The sequence below is a fragment of the Canis lupus genome, chromosome X (genome assembly GCF_003254725.2).
Source record: "Canis lupus dingo isolate Sandy chromosome X, ASM325472v2, whole genome shotgun sequence".
In the NCBI taxonomy this organism is placed as follows: Eukaryota; Metazoa; Chordata; class Mammalia; order Carnivora; family Canidae; genus Canis; species Canis lupus.
Window position 1 is genome coordinate 57,469,506 of NC_064281.1, and position 16,412 is coordinate 57,485,917.

The 16,412-nt window shown below is 38.5% G+C and overlaps 1 long non-coding RNA gene and 1 pseudogene across 1 annotated transcript in view; one reads left to right on the forward strand and one right to left on the reverse strand.

The window, feature by feature from the left end:
* Positions 1–16,412, forward strand: part of LOC112671859 (elongation factor 1-alpha 1-like) — a 74,646-nt pseudogene that overhangs the window by 44,666 nt on the left and 13,568 nt on the right.
* The window catches only part of LOC112671863 (uncharacterized), a 170,540-nt gene that overhangs the window by 18,748 nt on the left and 135,380 nt on the right, over positions 1–16,412 (reverse strand). The window lies entirely within an intron of this gene.

The following is a 16,412-nucleotide window of genomic DNA, read 5'->3' on the forward strand; positions in this document are numbered from 1 at the left end:
TCCCGATATATTGTATTTTCATCATCTTTTTGTTTTTTTTTTTAATTTTTTAAAGGTTTTATTTATTTGTTCATGATAGACGGAGAGAGAGAGAGAGAGAGAGAGAGAAAGAGGCAGAGACACAGGCAGAGGGAGAAGCAGGCTCCATGCAGGGATCCTGATGTGGGACTCCATCCCGGGACTCCAGGATCATGTCTTGGACATGAAGGCAGGCGCTAAATTGCTGAGCCACCCAGGGATCCCCTCATCTTTTAGTTTAATGCATGTTTTAATTTCCCTTAAGACTTTCTCTTTGATCTGTATATTATTTAGAAGTTTGTTTTTTAATTTCCAATTATTTGGGAATTTTCCAGATACCTATCTCTTGATTTCTAATTTACTTTTGTTCTGATAATACTTTGCACTTTTTTTTTTATTCATTGAAATTTGTTTTATAAACTAGAACATGATCTTTCTTGGTGAATGTTACACATCTGTATTTTAGAAGAATATGTATTCTGTTGTTTGGAGTGTTTTTTTTTTGTTTTTTTTTTCAAGAGTTTATTTATTTGAGAGAGAGCAAGAAAGCAGAAGCAGAGGGAGAAGCAGAGGTAAAGGGAAAAGCAGGCTCCCTGCTGAACAGGGGGCCCGATGCTGGTCTTGATCGCAGGACTCCAGGATCACGACCTGAGCCAAAGGCAGATACTTAACCGACTGAGCCACCCATGTGCCCCATGTTTGGAGTCTTATTTCAGCATGTCAAGTTGGTTGAGTATTATCAAGGCCTTCCATATCTTTTCCGAGTTTTCGACTGTATTCATTTTTGAGACAGCAGTGTTGAAATTTCAAAATCATTGTGGATTTACCTGTTTATCTTTACATAGCTATAATTTACTCTTATGCATTTTGAAAATCTGTTGTTAGGTACATGTACATATGCAATTACCATGTCTTTGGGGATGTTACTCCTTTATTTTTTCTTAAAGTTCCTCTTTGTCCTCTGATAATATTTTTGTTTTGATGTCTGTGTTGTTTTTTTTTTATTTTTTATTTATTTATTTTTATTTTTATTTATTTATGATAGTCACAGAGAGAGAGAGAGAGAGAGAGAGAGAGAGAGAGAGAGGCGCAGAGGGAGAAGCAGGCTCCATGCACCGGGAGCCCGACGTGGGATTCGATCCCGGGTCTCCAGGATCGCGCCCTGGGCCAAAGGCAGGCGCTAAACCGCTGCGCCACCCAGGGATCTCCTGTTTTTTTTTAAATAAAGATTTTATTTATTTATTCATGAGAGACCCAGAGAGAGAGGCAGAGACATTAGGCAGAGGGAGAAGCAGGCTTTGTGCAGGGAGCCTGTTGTAGGACTCCCATTTCAGGACCTGGGGATCATGACCTGAGCCGAAGGCAAACACCCAACCACTGAGCCACCCAGGCGTCTCTGTGTTTTAAATTAACACAGATTCTCAACCTTTTTTTTTTTTTTTGGTTAGTGTTATTATGCTATATCTACTTTGTCTTTCTACTTTTTCTCTTTGTGTTTGTATAGTTTGTATGTTTGTGTTTCACCGTAAGCAGGTTGGTGGATGGATTTTTAGGTCAGATAAATAGATTAAGTAGGTAGGTGGTTTGGCTTGTGTTTCACTCCATATGACAGTATCTTTTTACTGGTATATTAGAGGATTCCAATTTTTAAAAATGTTCTACAGAGTGCTACTCATTTAAAGTGTGCAAATAAAACAATTCTTAGTAAGTTTAATGAGTTTTGCAACCATCAATCACCACAGTCCATTTTTATAAGATTTTCACCACCTCAGTAACATTCTTCATATTAGTTTATATTTAACCTGCATTCCCACTCTCAACCCCTGGCAAACACTAATCTACCTTTGTTTCTATAGATTTACTTTTTCTGGACCTTTCATACAATTGGAATTATCTGGTACATAGTCTTTTGTGTTTGAGTTCTTTTACATAGGTTAATTAATTTGACATTTATCTGTATTATTATATGTATCAGTTTTTCACTTATTTTTATTCATGAATAATATTCAGTTATATGAGTATATCACTTTTTGTTTCTCCATTAAACAATTGATAAAAATTTGGGCTTTCTGTTTAATTGTCTGTTATAAATTATGCTTCAAAGGACATTCACTTGGAAATATTTATCTGGATTTTTTTCCATTTCTTTTGAGTGTAAATAGTTGGATTGTATGGTAGTTTATGTTTAAATTTTAAAGAAATGTCCGAATTGTTTTTCAAAGTAACTAGAACATTTTATATTTCAACCAACAGTATGAAGGTGTTGATTTTTATATCTTTGTCTATATTTGTTACTGCATTATACTGCATTAAAATTGCATCTCATTGTAGTTTTATTTGCATTTCATTTCTTCAGTGACTAATAAGTTAGGGAGTTTTTAACTATTTTTATTAGCCATTATATATCTTCTTTTGTAAAATATCTATGTAAATATTTTGCCCAAGGAGCGCACCCAGCTGATTCACTTGAAGGAGCATGCAACTCTTGATCATGACTTCGATCCCCACGTGGGATGGAGAGACTGTAAATAAAACTTCAAAAAAATATTTTGCCCAATTTTTAAGTAGATTATTTGCTTTCTTTTTTTTTTTTTCAAGATTTTGTTTATTTATTCATGAGAGACACAGAGAGAGAGAGGCAGAGACATAGGCAGATAGAGAAGCAGGCTCCATACAGGGAGCCTGATGTGGGACTCAATCCCAGGACCCTGGGATCACGCCCTGAGCTGAAGGCAGACGCTCAACCACTGAGCCACCCAGGCATTCCTGGGATTGACTTCTTAATTTCATTTTTTATGTTCAATGTTCATTGCTAGGTTGTAGAAAAAGTTTGTTACTGTATATGGATTTTGTATCCTATAGACAGCTCTCTCAGCTAACAGATGAAGGAAATATACATATGCATACTAACATATATACACATATTTGCAAATATTTTTATATTTATCCATCTGTAGTTATATTAAGCTAAACATGAATTCACATTGATGTCTCCAATTCATCCATTGCCATATTAGTAATTCTAATCATCTCCCCTAGTTTGGTCTATAATCTCCCACTCCTGCAGGGAGCAATCTGGCTCCTAATATTTGTTGTCTAATTGTTTAATTGACCTACATATGTATTGCAGTCTTACTGTATTGCATTACAATATTGCATATTGTAATTAATTGTTTAATTGACCTACATATGTATTGCAGTCTCAAAACTTTCAGAAGAGTTTTACACCTGTGGGAAACAATCTTAACTACTGGAGTATAGTGCTTATGGATAGCTTCTTTTTGCCTTTAGTCTTACAGACCCAACTCATTAATGTTAAGAGTCTGGATACTTTCCCCCCTAAGATCAGGAACATGGTAAGCATGTCCTTTCTTGCCACTCGTACTCAAAATCATGCTGGAAGTCTTAGATAGTTCAGTCAGACAAGAAAAAGAAATAAAAATGTTGATTGGAAAGGAAGAAATAAAACTATTTTTCTTTATAAAAGATTATGTAGAAAATTTTGGAGCATCTCCAAAAACTGAGAATAAGCAAGGATAAGAAGGATGCATGGTACCTGTTGAATATCCAAAAGCTAATGGTTTTCTTATAAGCCAACAATAAACAATTAGAGTATGTAATTTTAAAAATACCATTTCTAGTTACAGCAAGCAAAAGTGAAATACTTAGGTATAAATCTAACAAAATATGTACAGGATATATTGTTGGAAAATTAGAGAATACTAAGGAACAATGTCAAAGAAGATCTAAATGAGATATATTTTGTGTTCAGGAATTGGAAGACTCATTATTACTAAAATGTCTGTTTTTCCCATCCTCATCTGTAGATTGCAATTTCCATCAAAATTCCACCAAAATAAAAAACATTCCACCACAATATTTTGTAGTTACTTTATATGGAAAGGCAAACACTGTAACAAGTAATATAGTGTGGAAGGAGTACAAAGTTGAAGGACTCAAACTACTTGGTTTCAAGACTTAATATAAAACTACAGTTACGAAGATAACATGTTACTGGTAAAAGGGCCCGCATGTAGTCATGCAAATATTGCAAACTGATCTTTGACAAAGGCAAAAAGAGTTCTGAGTGGTGAAAAGATAGTCTTTTCAGGTAGTGTTAGAACCAACTGTACGCTCACAGTTTAAAAAGTGCACTTAGAGACCTTACACTTTTATCAAAAATTCATTCAAAATGGATCACAGACCTTAAATATAAAATGGAAAACTGTAAGACTTTAAAAGCAAATACAAAAGATATGACCTTGGGTTTGGTGATGAGTTTTAGATCCAACATCAAAAGTGTAATTCATGAAAGAAGAAGTTGATAGGCAGGATTTTATTAAAAATGTTTGCTCTGGGGGATCCCTGGGTGGCTCAGCGGTTTAGCGCCTGCCTTTGGCCCAGGGCGTGATCCTGGAGTCCTGGGATCAAATCCCACATCGGGCTCCCTGAGTGGAGCCTGCTTCTCTCTCTCTCTCTCTCTCTCTCTCTCTCTCTGTGTCTCTCATGAATAAATAAATAAAATCTTTTTTTTTAAAAAAAGTTTGCTTAGAAAACAGTTGTCAAGAGAGAATGAAAAGACAAATCACAGACTCAAAAAAATTTTTGGCAAAACCCATATCTGATAAAGGACTTTAATATACAAAGAACTCTTAAAACTCAGTAATAAGAAAACAACCCAATTAGAAATTGGGCAAAAGATCTGAATATACACCTCATGGAAGAAAATACAGAGATGAACATATTTGCTCATTTGCAATTAGAGAAATTCAGTTTAGAAAATGAGAAATTCCCATACTCATTATGATTAAAATTTTTAAAACCCTAAAAATACCAATTGCTTGCTAGGATGTATAGCAATAGGAAACTCTTAATTTCTAGTGTAATTTTTAGTTAATTTTAAAATTGTTGCTCAGGAAATAATTGTATCTTTTAGGCAGTTCTCTTTTATTTTAGAAGAAAGTAAAAATTATATTTTGTCATTTACATTTATCTGTGTAATTAGCTTTTCTGAATCTTTATTTCTTCATGTAAACTTTTTTATTTCTTCATATGGATTCGAATTAAATCATTCATTTTCAGCTTGAAGGAATTTATTTTTTTCTTATGGGCAGGTTGACTAACAGTGAATTCTCTTAGTTATTTGTCAGTCTTAATTTTTCCTCATTATTGAAAGATAGTTTTCTGGATATAAGCAGCAGCTACTGCTGCTGCTGCTGCTTTCTTTCTTTTCTTTTCTTTTTTTTTTTTTTTTAGCACTTTGGGTATACCAAGTACTGTCTCTGGTCCTCATTGTTTCTCATGAGAAATTACCAGTAAAGGTTTTCTTTGGGTTACTTGCATGTTGTTTTTCTGTTGCTGCTTTCATAATTTTTGCTGAATATGACAAAATAGTAGTGAAAAAAATCAAAGTAGATAAAAAGATTAATACTACATCTCTGAATCAGAAGATTTGGTAAGATATCAGATCTTCCAAATTTCAGCTATAGATTCAATAGTTGTGTCAGTCAAAATCTCACCAGGCTTTTTTTGTAGATACTGATTAGCTTATCCTAACATTTATATGAAAATGTAAAGAATCTAGAATAACCAAAACAGTTCTAAAAATGTAAAAAAGTTCAAAAGAAGGGGTGCCTGGGTGGCTCAGTTCATGATCTCCAGGTCCAGGGATCAAGCCCTCTGTCTGGCTCCCTGCTCAGCAGGGAGTCTGCTTCTCCCTCTCACTCTGCCCCAACTCTTCTATGCTCTCTTTCTTTCAAATAAATAAACAAAATCTTAAGAAAATATGTGAAAGGGCACACTATACCTGATTCATAGACTTAGGAAAAGGTAATCAGTATTTGGTATTGGTGAAAGGAGAAAAACAAAAATCAGTGAAACAGAGGAAAAAGGGCAGAAATTATTTTCAAGACAAATGCAAAGACCATTCAGTGTTGAAAGGATAATCTCAAAACAAAAGCTTCTGAAACAATTGGAGGACCTCATGCCTAAAGAAAGTGAGCACATTTCACTTTTTATACTAATATTAATTAAAATGAATCAGAAAAATTATATGATATCTAGAGGAAAACCGCTTCAGTTTTAGAGTACTAAAGGCACAATACTAATGCTAATTGATAATTTTTTTTTTTTTTTACAGTATGGGCAATTTTTTTTTTTACCAGTTTATTTTTTAGGGCCATTTTAGTTTTATAGCAAAATTGAGAGGGAGGTAGAAAGATTTCTGTATACTCCCTCCCCCCACATATGCATCACCTCTCCCATTATCTACATCTCCCAACAGAGTGGTACATTTGTTACAACTGATCAACTTACATTAATTACTCACATATCATCATCTAAGGAAGGGTATTTACATTAGGGCTCACAGTTTGGACAAATGTATAGTGATATGTATCCATCACTGAAGTATCATACAGTCTCTTCACTGAAAATCCTTGTCCTTCACCTATTTATTCCCTTCCTCCAGCCCCCAACTAATGGCAACCACTGATTTAACTGCCTCCATAGTTCTGATTTGAATGATTTTTCCCCTTCTACTTTCTCCTTGCATCTTAGATTGGGTAGTTGCTGTTGACCTATGTTCAAGTTCCTGATTCGTTGTGTTGAGTCTACTTATGAGCCCCCTTAAAGGCAGGCATATTCATTTCTGTTAACATGTTTTCAATTTCTACCATTTTCTTTGATTCTTTTTTATACTTTCTAATTCTTCTGATATTACCTACATGATCTAGCCTGTTTATGTTCTTAACATGTCCTAGTTATTTTAAATTCTCTGTTATTTTTACATCTCATATCTGAATCTGGTTTTGAAGATTGCATTTTTTGTCCCTTAGTTTTTATATACATTGTAATTTTTCTGAAAGATATGTTAATGTAATAGAGTAGGTACTGAAGTATTTAAGTTTTTATTTTAATTCCAGTTAGTTAACAGTGTTAAAGTGTACAGTATACTGTTTCAGTGCTTCCCAACATCACCCTGTGCTCATCACAAGTATACTCCTTAATCTCCATCACCTATTTAACCTATCTCCCCATCCACTTCCCCTCTGGTAACTGTCAGTTCTTTGTAATTAAGAATCTCTTGATTTGTCTCTATTTTTTTTCTTTGCTTGTTTGGTTTCTTAAATTCTACCTAATGAGTGAAATCATAGGGTTTTTGTCTTCCTCTGAGTGACTTATTTCACATAGCATTATAATCTCTGGCCCCATCCATATTGTTGGAATGACAAGACTTCATTCTTTTTTATGGCCGAATAATATTCCATTATACATATACCACCTCACATTTATCCATTTGTCAGTTGATGGACACTTGGGCTGCTTCCATATCTTGGCTGTTGTTTTTTTTTTAATATTTTTTAAAATTTTTATTTATTTATGATAGTCACACAGAGAGAGAGAGAGAGAGAGAGAGGCAGAGACACAGGCAGAGGGAGAAGCAGGCTCCATGCACCGGGAGCCCGACGTGGGATACGATCCCGGGTCTCCAGGATGGCGCCCTGGGCCAAAGGCAGGCGCCGAACCGCTGCGCCACCCAGGGATCCCCCATATCTTGGCTGTTGTAAATAGTGCTGCTATAACAATATGGGTGCATGTATCCCTTTGAATTAGTGTTTTTGTATTCTTGGGGGTAGATACACTGGATCATAAGGTAGTTCTATTTTTAACTTTCTGAGGAACCTCCATACTGTTTTCCAGAGTAGCTGCCCTAGTTGGCATTCCCACCAACAGTGCAAAAGTGTTCGTTTTTCTCCACATCTTTACCAACACCTGTTGTTTCTTCTGTTGTTGATTTTAGCAATTCTGACAAGTATGACATGATCTCATTGTACTTTGGTTATTTTCTTGATGATAAGAGGTGATGAACATCTTTTCGTGTTGTCTTTTGGTTATTTGTAGGTCTTCTTTGGAAAAACACCTGTAAATATCTTCTGCCTATTTTTTAATTGGATTGTTTTGGGGGTGTTGTGTTAAGTTCTTATTATATTTTGAATACTACGCCTTTTTTTAAATAAATTAATTTTTTATTGGTGTTCAATTTACCAACATACAGAATAACACCCAGTGCTCATCCTGTCAAGTGCCCGTCACCCATTCACCCCCACCCCCCGCCCTCCTCCCCTTCCACCACCCCTAGTTCGTTTCCCCGAGTTAGAGGAGTCTTTTTCTTCTCTCTTCCCTTATATTCCCTTTCACTGTTATTTATATTCCCCAAATGAATGAGAACATACACTGTTTGTCCTTCTCCGATTGACTTACTTCACTCGGCATAATACCCTCCAGTTCCATCTACGTTGAAGCAAATGGTGGGTATTTGTTGTTTCTAATGGCTGAGTAATATTCCATTGTATACATAAACCACATCTTCTTTATCCATTCATCTTTCGATGGACACCGAGGCTCCTTCCACAGGTTGGCTTTTGTGGACATTGCTGCTAGAAACATCGGGGTGCAGGTGTCCCTGCGTTTCATTGCATCTGTATCTTTGGGGTAAATCCCCAACAGTGCAATTGCTGGGTTGTAGGGCAGGTCTATTTTTAACTCTTTGAGGAACCTCCACACAGTTTTCCAGAGTGGCTGCACCAGATCACATTCCCACCAACAGTGTAAGAGGGTTCCCTTGTCTCCACATCCTCTCCAACATTTGTTGTTTCCTGCCTTGTTAATTTTCCCCATTCTCACTGGTGTGAGGTGGTATCTCATTGTGGTTTTGATTTGTATTTCCCTGATGGCAAGTGATGCAGAGCATTTTTTCATGTGCATGTTGGCCATGTCTATGTCTTCCTCTGTGAGATTTCTCTTCATGTCTTTTGCCCATTTCATGATTGGATTGTTTGTTTCTTTGGTGTTGAGTTTAAGAAGTTCTTTATAGGTCTTGGAAACTAGCCCTTTATCTGATACATCATTTGCAAATTTAAACGTTGATAGAATTCCCCTGGGAAGCCATCTGGCCCGGGACTCTTGTGTCTTGGGAGGTTTTTGATGACTGCTTCAATTTCCTCCCTGGTTATTGGCCTGTTCAGGTTTTCTATTTCTTCCTGTTCCAGTTTTGGTAGTTTGTGGCTTTCCAGGAATGCATGCATTTCTTCTAGATTGCCTAATTTATTGGCGTATAGCTGTTCATAATATGTTTTTAAAATGGTTTTTATTTCCTTGGTGTTGGTAGTGATCTCTCCTTTCCCATTCATGATTTTATTAATTTGAGTCTTCTCTCTCTTCTTTTTAATAAGGTTGGCTAATGGTTTATCTATCTTATTAATTCTTTCAAAGAACCAACTCCTGGTTTTGTTGATCTGTTCCACAGTTCTTCTGGTCTCGATTTCGTTTAGTTCTGCTCGAATTTTAATGAACTCTTTTCTTCTGCTGGGTGTAGGACCCATCTGCTGTATTTTCTCTAGCTCCTTTATGTGTAAGGTTAGATTTTGTATTTGAGTTCTTTCCAGTTTTTGAATGGATGCTTGTATGTATTTCCTAAGGGGGATGTATTTCCCCCTTAGGACTGCTTTTGCTGCATCCCAAAGATTTTGAACGGTTGTATCTTCATTCTCATTAGTTTCCATGAATCTTTTTTTTTAATTTTTATTTATATATAATAGTCACACACAGAGAGAGAGGCAGAGACATAGGCAGAGGGAGGAGCAGGCTCCATGCACCGGGAGCCCGACGTGGGATTCGATCCTGGGTCTCCAGGATCACGCCCTGGGCCAAAGGCAGGCAACAAACCGCTGCGCCACCCAGGGATCCCTCCATGAATCTTTCTAATTCTTCCTTAATTTCCTGGTTGACCCTTTCATCTTTTAGCAGGATGGTCCTTAACCTCCACGTGTTTGAGGTCCTTCCAAACTTCTTGTTGTGATTTAGTTCTAATTTCAAGGCATTATGGTCTGAGAATATGCAGGGGACGATCCCAATCTTTTGGTATCGGTTCAGACCTGATTTGTGACCCAGTATGTGGTCTATTCTGGAGAAAGTTCCATGTGCACTTGAGAAGAATGTATATTCAGTTGAGTTTGAATGTAAAGTTCTGTAGATATCTGTGAAATCCATCTGGTCCAGTGTATCATTTAAAGCTCCCGTTTCTTTGGAGATGTTGGCTTAGAGACCTATCGAGGGTAGAAAGAGCTAGACTGAAGTCACCAAGTATAAGTGTATTATTATCTAAGTATTTCTTCACTTTGGTTATTAATTGGTTTAAATATTTGGCAGTTCCCACATTCGGGGCACATATATTGAGGATTGTTAAGTCCTCTTGTTGGATAGATCCTTTAAGTATGATGGAGTGTCCCTCTTCATCTCTCACTACAGTCTTCAGGGTAAATTTTAGTTTATCTGATATGAGGATGGCTACCCCTGCTTTCTTTTGAGGACCATTTGAATGGTACATGGTTCTCCAACCTTTTATTTTCAGGCTTGAGGTGTCCTTCTGTCTAAAATGAGTCTCTTGTACACAGCAAATAGATGGGTCCTGTTTTTTTTATCCAGTCTGAAACCCTGCGCCTTTTCATGGGGTCATTAAGCCCATTCACATTCAGAGTTACTATTGAAAGACATGAGTTTAGTGTCATCATGATATCTATTCAGTCCTTGTTTTTGTCGATTGTTCCATTGAACTTCTTCTTAAAGGGGAATTTTAAGAGTCCCCCTTAAAATTTCTTGCAGAGCTGGTTTGGAGGTCACATATTCTTTCAGTTCCTGCCTGTCTTGGAAGCTCTTTATCTCTTCTTCCATTTTGAATGAGAGCCTCGCTGGATAAAGTATTCTTGGTTGCATGTTCTTCTCATTTAGGACCGTGAATATATCCTGCCAGCCCTTTCTGGCCTGCCAGGTCTCTGTGGAGAGGTCTGCTGTTATCCTAATACTCCTCCCCATGAGAGTCAGGGATTTCTTGTCTCTTGCTGCTTTAAGGATCTTCTCTTTATCTTTGGAATTTGCAAGCTTCACTATTAAATGTCGAGGTGTTGAACAGTTTTTATTGATTTTAGGGGGGAATCTCTCTATTTCCTGGATCTGAATGCCTGTTTCCCTTCCCAGATTAGGAATGTTTTCAGCTAGGATTTGTTCAAATACATATTCTGGCCCTCTGGCCCTTTCGGCGCCCTTGGGAACCCCAATTAAACATAGGTTTTTCTTCCTCAGTCTGTCGTTCATTTCCCTTAGTCTGTCTTCATGGTCTTTTAGTTGTCTCTTTTTTCCTCAGTTTCCCTCTTTGCCATCAACTTGTCTTCTATGTCCCTCACTCGTTCTTCCACCTCGTTAACCCTCGTTGTTAGGACTTCTAGTTTGGATTGCATCTCATTCAATTCATTTTTAATTTCTGCTTGATTGGATCTAAATTCTGCAGTCATGAAATCTCTTGAGTCCTTTATGCTTTTTTCTAGAGCCACCAGTAGCTGTATAATAGTGCTTCTGAATTGGCTTTCTGACGTTGAATTGTAATCCAGATTTTGTAACTCTGTGGGAGAGAGGACTGTTTCTGATTCTTTCTTTTGAGGTGAGGTTTTCCTTCTAGTCATTTTGCTTAGTGCAGGGTGGCCAAAAACAAGTTGTATTGGGAAAAGGAGCAAAAGAGAGGGGAGAAAGAAGGAAAGAAAAGAGAAAAAGAAAAAAGAAAAAGAAAAAAAGGAAAAAAGAGAAGAAAAAGAAAAAATGAAAGGGAAAAAAAGAGGTGGGGGAAGCAATCAGAAATCAAAAAACAAACAAACAAACAAACAAACAAACACGGGGGAGTATCTTCTGTTTCTGTATACTTTAAGTCCCTTGACTTCCCCTGGAACTTGTCCTTCTAGCTGGTCTTCTGGGGGAGCGGTCTGTTGTGCTGATTTTCAGGTGTTAGGACTTGGGGGAGCTGCTCTGCCCCCTGCCTGGTGCAGGGCTCAGTGGGGGTTGTTTACCCCCTGAGGCCCCAGGAGGAACAACCCCAGTGGCTGCGGCAGCTCTGGAAACCTGGATTTAGCTCCCACAGTAACTATGGAGTTCTCAGTCTGCAGGGGCCTGGAGGCTCCGGGGGCGGGGCCGCTGATCTGCTCAGCTCGGGGCAGGAGCGTCCTTACTGTCCTGGGCCCTCCCGGCCTCTGCTTGTCCCGGGGGGAGGTCGGATCCTGGGCTGTGTCCTGGAGCCCTGTGCTCCTGGCCTGCACTGTTGGATTCGCGCTACCAGCCGCGTAGCTGCCTCTCCGCAGAGCTGCCGCCCGAGCCTCTCTGAGCTGCTCCCGGCCGTGCATCCCCCTCCACGGAGCCGCCGACCGAGCGCCCCGAGCTGCTTCTGGAGCCGCGCAGCCCCCTCCGCGCGGAGCCTCTTCCTCTGCCAGAGCCGCCGTCGCCGAGCTGCTCCTGGGGCCGCGCAGCCCCCTCCACGGAGCCGCCAGCCGAGCCCCTTGGAGCTGCTCCTGTGTCAATGTGTGCACTGCAGCCCTTAGGGAGCTCGGCGCACACTCCCCGGGACGCAGGTGTCTGTTCGTGTCCCAGGGAGCCTGAGGGCATCCCCCCTCCTGGGGTCCTGCCTTAACTCCCTGCGGGTGCCTTTCCGCCAGGAAGATTGGTGCAGCTCCTATTTCTCCGGGACGGGGCTCTCCTGTCCTGGGGACACTCGACCCGGCCTCAGCCCGGCTCCTCGCGGGGCCCCTCCCCCTTGGATGCCTTTTGTATCTTTATTTCTTTTTCCCCGTCTTCCTACCTTGATAGAAGCGCGAACTCTTCTCACTGTAGCGTTTCAGCTGTTCTCTCTTTAAACCTCAGGCCACATTCGTAGATTTTCAGGATGATTTGAAGGTTATCTAGGTAATTTGGTGAGGACAGGTGATTTGGGGACCCTACTCTTCCGCCATCTTGCCCCTCCTCGAATACTAAGCCTTTATTGGCTATGTCATTTGCTGATATCTTATTCCATTCTGTAGGTTGCCTTTTGGTTTTTTCATTGTTTCCTTTGCTGTTGAGAACTTTTTATTTCAGTGTAGTACCAATATCTATAATTTTTGCTTTTGTTTCTCTTGCCTCAGAAGGGTTATCTAGAAAGGAGTTGGTACAACTGATGTATCAAAGAAGTTACTGTCTGTGTTCTCTTCTAGAACTTTTTTGGTTGCAGATCTCACATTTAGGTCTTTAATCCATTTTGAATGTATTTTTTATGTGGTGTAAGTCAGTGGTCCAGTTTCATTCTTTGTATGTTGCTGTCCAGTTTTCCCAATACCATTTGTTGAAAAGGCTTTTTCCTATTGGATATCCTTTCTTGATTTGTCAAAGATTAATTGACAATGTAATTGTGGGTTTATTTCTGGATTTGCTGTTCTTTTTCTAGCTCCTTTAGGTGTGGGGTTAGATTTTTTTTTTCTTCTTGAAATAGGCCTGTATTGTTATAATCTTCCCTCTTATAACCTCTTGCTGTGTGTCCCATAGGTTTTAGATCACTGTTTTTATTTTAATTTATTTCCATATATTTTTAATTTCTTCTTCGATTTCCTGGTTGGCCCATTCATTGTTTAGTAGTATGTTATTTAACCTCTATGTATTGTGTTTCCAGAAATTTTTTCTTGTGGTTGACTTCTAGTATCATAGCATTGAGGTCCGAAGATATGCATGGTATGATTTTGATCTCCTTGAATTTGTTGAATTTTTTTTAATGAATTATTATGGCATCTGTTCCGGAAAATGTCCCATGTACACTTGAAAAGAATGTGTATTCTGCTGTTTAAGATGGAATGTTCTGCATATATCTTTTAAATCTGTTTGTTCCTGCATGTCATTCAAAGCCATTGTTTTCTTGTTGATATTGTTTAGATGATCTGTCCATTAATATAAGTGAAGTGTTAAACTCCCCTACTATCATTATAGATATATAGATTATTTCTGTTATGTTTGTTATTAACTGTATTACATGTTTGCGTGCTCCTATGTTGGGTGCATAAATATTTATAATTGTTATATCTTATTGTTCTATTTTCACTTTTATAATTATTTAGTGTTTTTCTTTTTCTCTTGTGACAGGCTTTGTTTTAAAGTCTGTTTTGTCCAATATAAGTATTGCTACTCTGGCTTTCTTTGACATCCACTTGCATGATAGATGCTTCTCCAACTTCTCACTTTCAGTCCACAGGTGTCTTTAGGTCTAAAATGAGTCTCTTGGTCTCTTCTAGGCAGCATATAAATGGGTTTTGTTTTTTTAATCCATTCTGTAACCCTGTGTCTTTTGAGTGGAGACTTTAGTCCACTTACATTCAGTATAATTATTGATAAATATTTATTGCCACTTTATTACTTGTTCTGTGGTTTCTGAAGATTTTCTTTGATCTTTTTTTTCTTTCATGTTTTGCTGATTTACTTTAGTGGTATATTTGGATATCCTTTCTTTATTCTTTGCCTGTATATTAGTGGGTTTAGACATATCATTACCAGTAGGTTTATATATAACCTCTTCACTAATTGCAGTCTATATTAAGTTTATGGTCATTTAAATATGAACCTATTCTTTACTCCTCTGCTCCCCATGTTTCTAGGTGTATGTTTGTTATTTTCATATCCCCCCCTTTTTTGGTTAGGTTCTTGACTGATTTTTTACAGAAATACTTATTTTTACTGCTTTAGTATTTCTTACTTTTTTATTTATTTGAGAGAGAGACAGCATGAGCTGAGGGAGAGGCAGATGAAGAGAGACAAGTAGACTCAATGGAGCCCAACGCAAGGCTCCATCCCAGGATCCTGGAATCATGGCTTGAGCCAAAGGTAGATGCTTAACCAACTGAGCCACCCAAATGCCCTTATGATTTTTACTTTGTACTGCCATTTTTTGTCTTTCTTTTCCATCAAAGAGTTTCACTTAATATTTCTTGCAGGACTGGTTCATCGGTCATGAACTCTAATTTTTGTTTGTCTAGGAAACTGTTTCCTATTGTGTGTGATAACCTTGCTGGAAGGAGTGTTCTTGGCTGAAGATTTTTCTCATTCACCATTTTGAATAATCATACCACTCTCTTCTGGTTTGAAAGTTTCTGTTGAGGGATGCCTGGGTGGCTCAGCAGTTGAGTGCATCTCCCTTCAGCTCAGCTCGTGATCCTGGAGTTCCAGGATCGAGTCCCACATTGGGCTCCCTGCATGGAGCCTGCTTCTCCCTCTGCATGTGTCTCTGCCTCTCTCTTTCTCTCATGAATAATTAAATTAAAATCTTTAAAAAAAATTTATGTTGAAAATCTATCTGTATGGATTTTCCCGTGTAAGTTAATGACTTCTTTTGTCTTGATGCTTTTAAATTTTTTTCTTTGTCTCTATATTTTGCAAATTTAATTATGTTTTGTTACATATATATGTCTTGGTGTACGTCTACTTTTGTTGATTTTGATGGGTGTTTTCTTCCTCCTGAATCTGGATATCTGTTTCCTTCCAGATAACGGAAATTTTCAACTATAATTTCTTATTATCTGCCCCTTTTTGTCTCTCTTCCTTTTGTAGGACTCTTATAATATGAAAGCTCTTATATTTGATGGAGTCACTGAGTTTCCTAAGTTCTCATTTGACATAATTATTTTCTTTCCCTTTTGTTCAGCTTGATTACTTTGCATTTCTCTGTCTTCTAGGTCACTAATTCATTCCTCTGTTTCTTTGATTCTGCTATTCATTCTACAAGTGTGTTTCTCATTTCATATAAAGCCCTTTATCTCTGCTGTGTTATTCCTTATCTCTGTGTTAAGGGTCTCATTCATGTTTTCTACTCCTCAAGTCCAGTGACTATCCTCGTGATCATTGCTTTAAGTTGTCTGTCATTTTCCTTCTGTTTTGCTTAGATCTCTGGTTGTGGTCTTGTCCTGTTCTTTCCTTTGGGATAAATTTCTCTGTCTCCTCATTTTGTCTGCTTTTCTGTATCTGTTTCTCTGTGTTAAGAAAGTCAGCGGCCAGCCCAGGTGGCTCATCGGATTAGCGTCTGCCTTCAGCCTGGGGGTGATCCTGGAGTCCCAGGATTGAGTCCCACGTCACTTCCTGCATGGAGCCTGCTCCTCCCTCTGCCTGTGTCTCTGCCTCTCTCTCTCTCTCTCTCATAAATAAATAAAATCTTTTTAAAGAAGTCAGCTGTGTCTTTTACATTTGAAAGTAGCAACTTTACGAAGAAGAGGTCCTAGAGTGCCCTGTAGTGCAGTGTTCCCTGTTCCCCAGAATCTGGCACTTTAGGAGAGTATCCTGTGTGTGTTTACGCCCTAATGTTGTGTCTGAGTCACTTTTCCTTTCAGTGCAGGTGTCTACAGTGACTCTTTACCTGCCTGTTGTGGGTTTTACTTGCTCTTTGTGGTGGTAGTGGGACCTAGGCAGGCCAGCTTGAGGAGGCATGCCCACCAGGGGACTTGGGAGCAGGGTGGTGGTGTTAGCAAAGTTTGAACTGGCCATTAGTTCTGTGCTGGATCTCCTGAAGC